This window comes from Perognathus longimembris, chromosome 14 (assembly GCF_023159225.1).
Source record: "Perognathus longimembris pacificus isolate PPM17 chromosome 14, ASM2315922v1, whole genome shotgun sequence".
Lineage (NCBI taxonomy): Eukaryota > Metazoa > Chordata > Mammalia > Rodentia > Heteromyidae > Perognathus > Perognathus longimembris.
This window is the reverse complement of record NC_063174.1, coordinates 47,104,219-47,114,210: the sequence shown is the minus strand read 5'-3', so window position 1 is coordinate 47,114,210 and position 9,992 is coordinate 47,104,219. Positions and strand designations below refer to the sequence as shown.

The window sequence follows — 9,992 nt, the reverse complement described above, 5'->3', positions numbered from 1 at the left end:
ATAAAATGGTATTTTTTTTCATGCATGATAACATTCTTCTACAAATCCCAACATTTTGTTAACCCTAGCATAAATATCTTTAGCTTAATTATTTTGGAGTATCTATTTCTTTCTGAAGGCTCTTAATGACATAACATTAAATAAATTAGTGTGCGGTTTTCTTGTTAATCTCTTTTTTTGCTACATGTGGCCCAGCCAAAAACTTAAAAGTAGAAGGAAAAAGGTATTTTCCTCTTCTATAGAGCTAAGTTATATGAAATTTTGGTGACAGTGCTGTGCTAACAATATTTGAGAAACCAAATGGAGTCTAATCTAGCAAGAACCTATTGATTGAGAGATAGAGTGATCAGAAGAACAAAGGAAAGACACAGGGCAGGTAGAAGCCAGGGAAGGAAAAGCATGTTAGCTTTTAGGAACAGTATCTCATTTTCAATACAAAGCCAAGCCATCTAAATAAACTAAAGCAAATAAGCCAAGAGACAAACATTTCAAAAGTCCATCGACAGTTCTTGAAACGACTAGCAAGATGTCTAGAGTGGTGCTCGCTTCGGCAGCACATACACTAAAATTGGAATGATACAGAGAAGCTTTGCATGGCCCCTGTGCAAGGATGACACGCAAATTCATGAAGTGTTCCATATTTTTCAGTGGAGTCTTTTCTCCCACTCAAAACAAGCATGAAACAGAGCAGTCAATCAAAGACATAGAAGAGAACCCTCAAAATGCTCTACAAAGTCTACTGATACACACAATAAATGAAAAGTTTGAATCAATACAGCAATCCTTCCATAAAGTAATAGATGATTTCATGGCCTCAACAAATAGAAAGATAAATGAAATTCAAGAGTCAAATGAAAAGATAGCTACCCAGGTAAAAGATTTGAGAGGCAGAACTCAAAACCAAATTAATGAAGTAAAGAAGACCATGCAAGACCTAAGAGATGACATGGAAATCATCAAGAAAGACCAGTCAGAAGGAAAAGAGATTCGAAATCAAGTAGCTAGCCTACAGTCCCGACTAACTGAAGCAGAGGATCGAATCTCAGGAGCTGAAGATTCCCTACAATCTATGGAGAAAGATCAAAAATCAATACAAATCCAGTCCAATCAACAAAACAGATCACTACAGGAGATTCAAGACACGATCAGGAAGCCCAATTTAAGGATAATAGGTATTGAGGAAAACTTGGAGAAAGAGATTAATGGGATAGGCAATCTATTTAACACAATATTAGCTGAGAACTTCCCAAATATCCAGAAGGAAAGGCCTATACAGATACAAGAAGCATGTAGAACCCCAACTGACCAGTCCAGAATAGGACATCCCACTGACACATTGTGATCAAAACAGGATCAGTAGAGTGCAAGGAAAGAATCCTTAAAGCTGTTAGGGAGAAGAAAACAATCACATATAAAGGAAACGCAATCAGAATTACCCCAGACTTCTCGGCAGAGACCATGAAAGCAAGGAGAGCCTGGAATGAAGTATACCAAACACTAAATAAAAATAACTACCAACCAAAAATACTGTACCCAGCCAAACTCTCATTCATAGCCGAAGGTCAAATAAAAGTCTTCCACAGTAAGGAAAAACTGAATCAATATATCTCCACCAAATCAGCTTTACAGAAAATCCTCAAATATATACTATACAGAGAAAATAATCAAGATCCCAATACAGACAGAGAAATGAACCATAAATAGTAAACATCAAGAAATGGGAAGACACAGCTTTTAACAAGATAGTGATGACGAAAGGAACAAACGATCATCTTTCAATCCTAACTCTCAACATTAATGGACTTAATTCTCCAATCAAACTACATAGGCTCATAAGTTGGATCAAAAATCAAGATCCATCTTTCTGCTGCCTCCAAGAGACACATCTATTCAGCAAAAGTAAACATCTTCTAAAAGTGAAAGGCTGGAATCAAATCTATCAAGCAAATGGCCCCCATAAGCAGGCTGGAGTTGCAATCCTACTATCAGACAAAATTGACTTCAAATTAAAAAAGGTAAGAAGAGACAAAGAAGGCTACTATATACTAGTAAAGGGATCTCTCCTACAGGAAGATATAACCATTCTAAATATCTACATACCAAATGCAGGAGCACCCAACTTCATCACACAAACACTACTGACTCTAAAAACACTCATAGACCCAAACACATTGATAGTTGGGGACTTTAACACTCCACTATCACCTCTGGACAGATCAACACACCAAAAACTGAACAAAGAAACCACAGAACTAAATAATTGCATAGACCAACTAGACTTAACTGACATCTACAGAATATTCCACCCAACAACGACAGAATACACATTCTTTTCGGCAGCACATGGATCATTCTCCAAAATAGATCACATCTTAGGGCACAAAGAAAATCTGTACAAATTCAGAAGTATCAAAACCATTCCCTGCATTCTCTCAGACCACAATGGAATAAAATTAGAGCTCAACTCAAACAGCCACCACAGAAAATCCTACAATTCATGGAGACTAAACAACACACTGCTGAACCATCAGTGGGTCATTGAAGAAATTAAAACGGAAATTCAAATGTTTATGGAATTCAACCAAGATGAGGACACAAAGTACTAGCTCCTTTAGGACACAGCAAAGGCAGTACTCAGAGGAAAATTTATATCTCTGAGTGCATACACCAATGTTGGGGACAGCTGTGCCTTTAAGAGGGGACAGCTGGCTTTAGGCCATCCCCCCTCCTTCCGCCTTCAACTGGAAGAGAAGCCCCCACCCCTGGGGGTGAGCGCATGTGTAATGGCAAGGATCCCAGAAACCCAGTCCTTGGGGGGCTGTGGTCTCCATCCATAGAGGAAGTTCCGTGACATCACCTGAGGGACAGTCTTTTTAGCCAATCGTTAAGATCCAGTAGCCCCTCTCCTGTGCCCGCCTTTGGGGGCATAAATTGTTGGCTCCTCCCTTTATTAAACCAGAACGCCCCAGAGGCTTTCTCTGGGACACCCACGTGCCCATGTCTTTCTTGGGCTGGTGGGCATAGGGTCTCGCGACCACTCGCGAACTGAGGCTGCCTGGGGTCCCCACTCCCGCAATTAATCCCTACTGGCCAGGGGACATGAGAGAGTGAGAAAGGATCCCACACACAGAATAGGCAGACAAGCTGAGGACCCCCCCATGTGGATGGGGGGCGGGTAGAGTGAAGCCAGGCACACCAACAAACTGGAGAAACAGCAACTCAATAATTTAAGGAAGCACCTTAATTTCCTTGAAAGAGAACAACAAGCCAAACCCCAAGTCAATAGAGGGAAGCAAATAATTAAAATCAAATCAGAATTAAATCAATTAGAGACAAAGAAAACCATCGAAAGAATCAACAAAACAAAGAGTTGGTTCTTTGAAAAAATCAACAAGATAGACAGACCTCTAGCAAACCTGACCAAAAAACAAAGGCAGCACACTCAAATAAACAAGATAAGAGACGAAACAGGTAACATCACCACAGAAATAACTGAAATTCAGAAAATAATAAGGGACTATTTTGCAAACCTTTATGCCAACAAATTCCAGAACTTGGAAGAAATGGATGATTTCCTAGAAAAAATTCATATCCTCAAACTCAACCATGAAGATTTAAACCTTCTAAACAGACCCATATCCAGTATTGAAATAGAAATGGCAATAAATGATCTCCCATCCAAGAAAAGCCCAGGCCCAGACAGATTCACTGCAGAATTCTACAAGGCCTTCAAAACAGAACTCACACCAATATTTCTCAAAGCCTTCAATGAAATTGAAAGAGAACGTTCTTTACCAGACACATTCTATGAAGCCAGTATAACCCTCATCCCAAAACCAGGCAGGGACTCATCACGGAATGAGGACTATAGACCGATCTCCCTGATGAACATAGACGCAAAAATTCTCAACAAAATTCTGGCCAATTGACTTCAACAGGTCATAAAAAAAATCACACACCACGATCAAACTGGATTCATCCCAGGGATGCAAAGTTGGTTTAATATACGCAACTCAATTAATGTAATCCACCACATCAACCGGAGCAAGCTAAAGAACCACATGGTTTTATCTCTGGATGTGGAAAAAGCGTTCGGTAAAAGCAAGCACCCATTTATGCTAAAAGCCCTGGAAAAACTGGGATTCCAGGGAACATTCCTGAATATAATCAAGGCAGTTTATGACAAACCAACAGCAAGCATAACTCTAAATGGTGAAAAACTAAAGCCATTCCCTTTAAAATCAGGAACAAGGCAGGGATGCCCACTCTCTCCTCTGCTCTTCAACATAGTACTGGAATTCCTAGCCAGAGCAATTAGGCAAGAAGAAAATATAAAGGGGATCCAAATAAACTTTCTCTCTTCGCAGATGACATGATTCTATACCTAAAGAATCACATAGACTCTACCCCCAAGCTACTAGAGCTGATTCAAAACTTTGGCAAAGTTGCAGGATATAAAATACATCCTCAAAAATCAATGGCCTTTCTCTATGCTAATGACCCGAAGACCGAGGCGGAAATCAAGAAAGCAACTCCTTTTCCAATAGGCCCAAAAATCATAAAATACCTACGAATAACCTTAACCAAAGAAGTTAAAGATCTCTATGATGAGAACTTTAAAAGCTTGAAAACCAAAATTAAGTCCGAACTAAGGAAATGGAAAAACCTCCCATGCTCCCGGATTGGGAGGATTAATATAATCAAAATGGCAATATTGCCAAAGGCTATCTACAAATTCAATGCAATACCCACTAATATCCCAACACCATTTTTTAATGAAATAGAGGAAGCAATCCAGAAATTCATATGGAACAATAAAAGACCTAGAATAGCAGAAACAATCCTAAACAGAAAGAACAGTGCTGGGGGAATTACAATACCCAACTTCAAGATGTATTAGAAAGCTATAATAATAAAAACAGCTTATATTGGCACCGGAACAGGCCTGAAGACCAATGGGACAGAATTGAAGACCCAGAAATGAACCCACAGAACTACGCCTACTTAATCTTTGATAAAGGAGCTAAAACAATAGTTTGGAAGAAAGATAGCCTCTTTAACAAATGGTGCTGGCAAAACTGGTTCAACACATGCAACAAACTAAAACTAGATCCTTATATATCACCCTGCACCAAAATCAATTCCAAATGGATTAAAGACCTCGAAATCAAAACAGACACCCTGAAAACACTAAAGGAAGGAGTAGGAGAAACACTTGGGCTCCTTGGCGCAGGATGGAACTTCCTTAACAAAGACCCAGAAAGGCTACAAATCAAAGAAAGGTTGGACAAATGGGACTGCATCAAACTAGAGAGCTTCTGCAGGGCAAAGGACATAGCTCGCAAGATAAACAGAAAGCCCACAGACTGGGAGAAGATCTTTACTGGCCATTCAACGGACAAAGGCCTCATACCTAAAATATACGCAGAACTAAAAAAATTACTGTAATGGGGAGGCCAGATCTGCCCAGTGCCATTAATAGCTGTGGAGGGACTTCAGGTTGACTCCAGCTCAGATTAGAGCAGAAGCCAACTCCATCTCCACTAAGCCCTCCCCCACCCTATTCAGGGAAGCTCCCTTTACTATGTAGATTGACTACCTGAGGCCTGGGAGCTTCAAGGCAACCTGTGTCCTCCTCTTTATTATGATAAGTTATGTAGATTAACCACCTGAGGCCTGGGAGCTTCAAGGGAACAGGCTGTGAGTAGGCATATCCACCTGCATCATGTGAGCCCTGCCAAATCCATGTGTCAATTCTAACTAGAATTATAGGTTGGTTCAAATAAATATTATGAGACAGACTGTAACTCTATTGGCCACCTGCGTGCGGCCTAGCATGCTCTGTAAGTGTTGTATCTTCATTGGTCACCTGCGTGTGACAAGTTTGTCTGTGATGTTTGCCTTATAACCAGGCTGGAAGGCCACACGGGGGCGGTCCCAGCTCCCGAGTCTGGGCCACACAGGTGTGCACAGTCCCAGCTCCCGAGTCTGGGCTGCACACGTGCGGGCGGTCCCAGCTCCCAAGTCTGGGCCCTGATCCTGCACACGTGGTCGGCAGTTTCGGCTCCCGAGTCCGTGCTGCAACCAAGGCCGGTCGGTTCACTTTTTGTTCACTTTTTACTTCCCCAATAAAACTGTCTTTTTGTCACCTTGTAACTGGAGACTGTGTGGTGGACTCTTGGGGGAACCAGGAATCCCCTCCCTTGGGGGGAACCCTGTTTCATTGTAGCGAACCCCCATTCTACTTCAATTACCTTCCTCCAAAACAAAACCGCAACGAACCAATAGCTGCCTTATTAAGTGGGCTAAAGACTTACAAAGAGACTTCTCTGATGAGGAAATGAGAATGGCCAAGAGACATATGAAAAAGTGCTCTACATCACTGGCCATAAAAGAAATGCAAATCAAAACAACATTGATATTCCATCTCACCCCAGTAAGAATGTCATATATCAAGAAAACTAACAATAACAATTGTTGGAAGGGATGTGGCCAAAAGGGAACCCTACCTCATTGTTGGTGGGAATGTAAACTGGTTCAGCCACTCTGGCAAGCAGTATGGAGATTCCTCAGAAGGCTAAATATAGAACTCCCCTATGACCCAGCAGCCCCACTTTTGGGTATCTATCCAAAAGACCACAAACAAAATCACACTAAAGCCACCAGCACAACAATGTTCATCGCAGCACAATTTGTCATAGCTAGAATCTGGAACCAACCCAGATGCCCCTCAGTAGACGAATGGATCTGGAAAATGTGGTACATATACACAATGGAATTTTATGCCTCTATCAGAAAGAATGACATTGCCCCATTTGTAAGGAAATGGAAGGACTTGGAAAAAATTATACTAAGTGAAGTGAGCCAGACCCAAAGAAACATGGACTCTGTGGTCTCCCTTATAGGGAATAATTAGCACAGGTTTAGGCAAGTCACAGCAGAGGATCACAAGAGCCCAGTAGCTATACCCTTATGAACACTTAAGATGATGCTAAGTGAAATGAACTCCATGTTATGGAAACGATTGTTATATCACAGTTGTAACTACTTTCAACGTCCCATGTGTATCTGTAGCTTCTATTATTGATGGTGTTCTTGTATCACCTTCCTGTGGTTGTACCTACACTATCTCTGTAATCTTATCTGAGTATATTGGAAACCGTCTATACTGGTATTAGAACTAAGAAATTGAAAGGGAATACCAAAATCAAGAGACACAGGGTAAAAAAAGACAAACAACTACAAAAGCAATACTTGCAAAACTGTTTAGTGTAAGTGAACTGAACACCTCATGGGGGGAAAGGGAAAGGAGGAGGAGGGAGGGGGGAATGAGGGACGAGGTAACAAACAGTACAAGAAATGTATCCAATGCCTAACGTATGAAACTGTAACCTCTCTGTACATCAGTTTGATAATAAAAATTTGAAGAAAAAAAAAAGATGTCTAGAGTGTGCTGGAGTCTCTAAATCTGATCCCCTGGTGAGTTATGAAAGAAAACCCAGAATACAGGTATATTAAAACCCAATATTCTATTTTATGTATGTTTGTTTTATAATGTCTATGAAGCACTGGTGCAGCACTGTATTAAAGTAAACATATTAAATATGTGTGCCTACTGGTTTAAGAAAAAGATAAGTGCACATGCGCCAAAATGAACAAAGTCTAGCAACCAGCTGGGCACTGGGAGCACATATCTGAAATCTTAGCTATTCGGAGGCTGAGATCTGAGGATCACAATTCAAAGCCAGTTGGGTAGGAAAGACTCTTATCTCCAATTAACCACCAAAAAGCTGGAAGTGAATTTGTGGCTGAACTGGTAAGAGTACTGTCTTTGAAAATAAAAACGCTCAGGGTTAGTGCCCAAGCTTTGAGTTTAAGCCCTTAGGACTAATAACAACAACAAATTAATTTTAAAAATCTGGTAAGGTATGGGAGCAGGTGTAATCTGTAATCTTATCTACTCGGAGGCTAAGATCAAGGCCAGCAGGGCAGGAAAGTCCATGAGACTTATCTTCAATTAACCCCCGGAAAACCGAAAGTGGTAATACTGCTCAAAGCTGTAGAATGCTAACCTTAAGGGAGAAACCTCAAGGACAGTGCCCTGGCCCTTAGTCCAAGCCCCATGACTGACAGAGAAAAAAAAAAATCTGGTAACCAATGGCACAGGAAGATTAGAAGCCCAGAGAAAAACAACAGAGTGTTACATTTTAAATAGTACATACCAAGATGGTAAAAGGAAACAAAAAGGCATAAAGAAAGCATATTTCCTCTGACATTTTAGGTTCTAGAACTGTGGTCCAAGAGCAAGGCCAACAGAAGACAAACAGGAGAGGACGTCCATGAATTAAATTTGATGTTAATACTTTAATATTTGCATATATGATGATATCATAGAAAAGAAGTAAAGATGCAAAGAGTATTAGCCAAAGGGCTTGTATAATATTTTAACAAAGATTGGTACATTTTTGGAAAGTAACAGGACTGAAAGGAAAGGAAGGGTTTCTAGTGGCGGGAAGAGGGAAGAGGGTAAATATATAGAGAACCTGATGGAAGCCCAAAGCTGTGTTCATAAGTTTTGATTGTGCAGATCCATCTTGGACATGGCTTTCAGTTTCTGGTGAGAAAGGTTCTTTTCCTCGTTCAGAGCAGGAAGAAGGAATATCTTCAAAGGGAAATCTATGTCCTGCTTTAGTCAGAAAGGATGAAGGCAATGACCTGCTATGTTTGCTGCCCTTTAGTTGACTTCAGCTCAAACAAACCTTGTATGAAAGTGGAATGTTTTGAGAGGCATAGACTGACGCCTGGCCATTCCTCATCAGGGATAATGTTGCATAGGCTTTTCTGTGTGAGAAACAAACCTGCCATAAACCAGCAGACACCGTCAGCATCCTTCTGGGACCTGGGATGGTGGGGTCATATTGCAGACATCATTTCCACCCCTCTACATTTCCACACGTCAGACAAATGTCTATCGATAGGCCAGTACAAGACTGTCAATGCTTTCTGTCCTATCATCTCCAGAGAAGGGTTATCTTTTTAAGGTGCTCTCACAACTTCTAGAAGTGAATTCTGGGCAGGCATTTTCTTGAGATACAATAATGATTAAATGGAAATTTGGAGAGCCACTACACCCCACAACCCAGATCCTTATCATGCGACCCAACAAAGAATAAAGGACGCAAAAAGTATGTAGCAGATCTCAGGATGTATTTTACATTTATTCCTGTCAGGCTGAGATCTAAAATGGAAGACTTGGATGATCTTTACCACAATCTTTGCTGAGTTGAGCTTTAGTCAATCTACTAACCAGGAAATTAAGAAACCAAAACTCGAGCCCTATTCCGTTCCATACCAAGCCATCTGTGAAATGTACTTGGCTGAGAGGCGCCTACATTTGACTGAGAAATTTTTCTGTCTTTAACCTTCATCTGCATAACAAAGCCCATGGTGATTGCTTAGCATAATGGGAAGAAATTCAGAATGCCCTCCCGGCCTGGGGAAGTTCAACAAAATTCAGGCAGGCACAACTCAGAATCCTAGGGCTCAGAAGAAAGAAGAATTCACCCTCCCTCCCCTCTTTCCACTGTGCGGAGGGCAGCCAGCCAGGGACACAGGTGCTCAGCTCATTAAAAACAGAATTAAGCCCAATGGGCTAGGTAGCAGAGGCATGAAGTCAACGTAAAGGCACTTTCTTCTGGCTTTGACCATGGGAAGGGAGTCAAGAGGGAAAAGCTGCCTCTCTGATTTACCCGTTCTCTACTCTGCTATCAACCCAGTCCACAAAACTGTTCTACCTCTGTGGCCAGGGGGCCCTGGACTACCACCGTCTTCACTAATAAATTAAAAGGCATAGTGATGGGACAGCTAAACAATTAGCAGTGGAGTGCAGTAGAGAAGCCCATTCAAAATATTACATTTTGTTACAAGGATTATTTTTCATTAAAGACAGTTTAAAAAAAGAAAAATAGACATAGTTCTCTACCCTCTGCCTT

The 9,992-nt window shown here is 41.1% G+C and overlaps 1 non-coding gene across 1 annotated transcript; it reads left to right on the top strand.

Annotated features, from left to right (window-relative positions):
* Positions 1-538: 538 nt before the first annotated feature.
* Positions 539-645, top strand: LOC125363743. Its single transcript, XR_007213324.1, has one exon. It is a non-coding gene; the product is annotated as a U6 spliceosomal RNA (small nuclear RNA).
* Positions 646-9,992: the final 9,347 nt, after the last annotated feature.